The sequence below is a fragment of the Capsicum annuum genome, unplaced genomic scaffold (genome assembly GCF_002878395.1).
Source record: "Capsicum annuum cultivar UCD-10X-F1 unplaced genomic scaffold, UCD10Xv1.1 ctg81550, whole genome shotgun sequence".
NCBI lineage: Eukaryota > Viridiplantae > Streptophyta > Magnoliopsida > Solanales > Solanaceae > Capsicum > Capsicum annuum.
This window is the reverse complement of record NW_025892279.1, coordinates 2,338-5,868: the sequence shown is the minus strand read 5'-3', so window position 1 is coordinate 5,868 and position 3,531 is coordinate 2,338.

The following is a 3,531-nucleotide window of genomic DNA, read 5'->3' as shown; positions in this document are numbered from 1 at the left end:
TTGGATCGAACATCGGGCCTAGAAGGGCTTTGGTATGTTTGTAGAATTGGAAGATGACTTTGAGGCGTTGGTGCGCGCCATTGTGGGTAAGAAGGGAGTTGAACATATTCTTATGCTCAATATACTAGATATGAAGGTGGGGAAATAGAGTATAACGGATTTTGGGAGGGATTATAGAGAGCTTGGGTATATACTTGGGCTTGAGACTGATAGAAACGACGACGTCGCCTTCTTAGATGTGACTGTTCTCCAACTGCATTGGCAGTTACATCTTTCTCATTCTTCTTCCCTCTAGTTTCCCTTAATTGATTGCAATATTATCCTAAATGTTCCACGAATTCCCCATGTCTATCTTGCTCCTCAAATTTCAACATCTCAAGGTTTGAAGAAAGGTTGACACTTGAAGACATGCCCCAATTTTTATATGAAACATCTTCTCTACCTGGCAGTCCTAGGGAACTTTTCATAGCATCTTCTGTACCCTTCATTTTCCCAACCAATTGCTCCGACTCTTCTGGCACACTGGACTTCTTGTTAAGAAATTTTGGTGGTCCAGTTAACTTAAAAGCAGCCTTAGGAGTATAACAATGATCACCAAGAGTATTGAATATAGGTTCACTAGTAGCATGGGGACGTACAATCGTTGGGCGAGCCAGTGTGGAAGTCCCGATAGAGGATTGAGCAACAAGATCACAGTCGACATGTGGTGTTGTAAATGTAGCAGGCTTATACTGAGGAGCTAGAGGGAAAGTGGTGGAAGTATTGAGATGTTTTGGGCTTGGAATGAATGTTGATTCATTTTGCGGTGCATCAACAACAGTAAGACACTGAATTTGCGATTTTGGTGAAAAACTCGAGGTATTTGTAGGATCAATAGAGGAAAATGGAGGAGGAGGCAACCCACTATCCCAAGCTTGGTGCATTTCTGTCATTTGTTGCCTTAGTCTCCTAATCTCTTGCTTTAAACTCTCATTTTCATGACTCTTTGTTTCATCCATGATAGCACTTTCTATATCCTTGTTGGACACAACTAACCCTTCCTTGGATTTGGTGTGATATGGAGGACCAGCCAGGAAGCCACAAACCAACCACCTTAAACTAACTGAACAAGAGGCAGCAAATATGTTAGAGTTCAACATTTTTTTTCAAAACCTCTCTTTTTTTTTTTAAAAGATCACCGAACCCAAGAAGGGCGCCTACGTATCTCACTCCCGAGATAGGAGAATCAGGTGTGCGTAGTTCGTGAAGTCGTGCCAAAATGGCCAATTGAACTCTTTGTCCTCTTTTTTCCCTTTTTCTTGAAACTTTAAGAAGAAAAGAAAAATAACAAATTGTCAAAAAAATTGACTAAAATCTTTTTTTTTTGCATTTTTTAGGCTTAACATCTCTATACAAAATGAAACCTATGTTTACCAATGAAACTTTTTCTGGGTTTTCAATTTTGAATTTCATGCGAAAATGAAACTTGAACCTATTAAAGAAAAATCTTTTTGTAATTTTCTTTTGAAAATGTATATGACACCTACTCTAAATGAAGAGTGAAGAAAAAAATCTTTTTGGATTTTTTTAAGTAAGATCAACCAAAAATAAAACCTACGACTATTAAAAAAAATTATTTTTCTTTTCAAGACATGTATGAAACACCTACTCTAGATGAAGACTGAAGAAAATATTTTTTTGAATTTTTTAAATAAGATCCCCGAACCAACAATAGGCTGCATACATATCTCACATCCCGAAAGAGGAGAATCAGGGGTGCGTAGTTCGTCCAGATTGAACAATTAATGATTAAATAACATATGACACCCTGACTTGAGACACGACCAAAGACACATAATGAACAACATAACAAAGTCTTTTTTTTTTTGAGTTTTTAATTCGACACTTTACATAAAAAAATGACACCAACAACTATGAAAGAAAAAATCTTTTTGGTATTTTCGTTAAATGAAATGTACAAAACTTCTACCACCTTTTTTTAATTTTTCTTTTATAAAAAGCCCCTAAAAAAAATCTTTTTGGAGTTTTCGAATTGTGAAAGCTTGCTAAAGGAAACAAAAGGAAAATCTTTTTGATTTTTTTTTATTTTTTTTTATTTTTTGAATCGTGGAAAACAAAAGCCATAAAGAACCTAAAAACTACGAAACTCTTCTTTGATTCACCTTTTCTATTCTTTTTTTCTCTTTTTTTTTCAAGAACACCTTACTTCGAACACATGTTTTCCCCGAATCAGTCCGTCAAATGACCACATTACCCTCAAAGATACAACATTTAGCACATGGGGATGCTTTAAAGGTGAGTCTCCTACAAAGAACCATTTGGGCCCCGCTAGGTTTCAATATGATGCACATAAGAATGACCTAAAGGCTGACCTACGTTGTGGTTTACTAACAAGGCCGTTCGGGGGAGCATATGGTCGATAGTGGCTGCTCTGTTTTCCAGCTACTCCATACATCCGGCTCTCCCCCTAAAATAAGGGTGATTCAACTAGAGTTCGTGCGCACGACGTGCACTCCGGGACTTGTTGCAGAAAGAATTGACTCGGGTTATGCAAATGATGCCAGATATAAAGCGTTAACACATAAAGAAAAAAAATTGTAAACAAAGAGCACAGAAATGCACAACAGTGGTAACAATAACACAAACATTAATCACAAACAATGTTTATACACCCATAATACCAAACAAAGCCGATACGACTCCAAAAAATAAGTCCGAATTCTGAAAAGTCCCAAGCAGAGTCACCAGAACTGTCACCCCCCCCCCCCCCCCCTCTTACCTCCAAAAGATTGATTTTTAGGTTTGAAAGGGTTTTTATTGTTAAGTGACAAAAAAAAACGATTTGTTTCGAAGAAGGATTGTTTTTACATTCGAAATCAGAGTCGCCACTTGGCATAAACTGATATGCCAAGTCACCAATGGAGAATCCTTTCCAAAACCATTTGACTCTTTAAACTGGTTTGCGAACAGAGATTCCGGCTAAGAAATTCTGTTGACCGAAGGAAAGTTGTTAGGCACCCCTCGATCCCGTGGTTCGACCACGGTTGCTTGATGAAGCGTATCGGCTAATTTTGACACTACAATGTACAAACCACAAAAAAATACACGTAAAACAATCAAACAAACAAACAAAACAAAATAATAATGTCCAGTCCATCTATACAGACCAAAATAAAAGTGCAAAAATATAAATCCTATTCTAACCTACACTAGTCCTAAGCTAAACTCCGTTGCTTTACCCGATGCCTCGAGCCTTCATCACGAACCTCCTTTGCGTACATGATACGTCGGGGCATTCCTCGGTAAATAAGTACAAAAGACCTCGAGGCATCCCCCGACTAAATGAATACGCTTTTCAAATACGATAAATAAAACAGTCAACAAATATTCCAAACATTCCAACAATCCACCAATTTTAAATTTTGCCTACTCGAGCCTAGTGCTTGCCTACCCGCTCGATGACATATCACGTTCAACATCAACGATGAATCAAAATACTATAATATTCACTTTTATCAATTTTCGATTTCC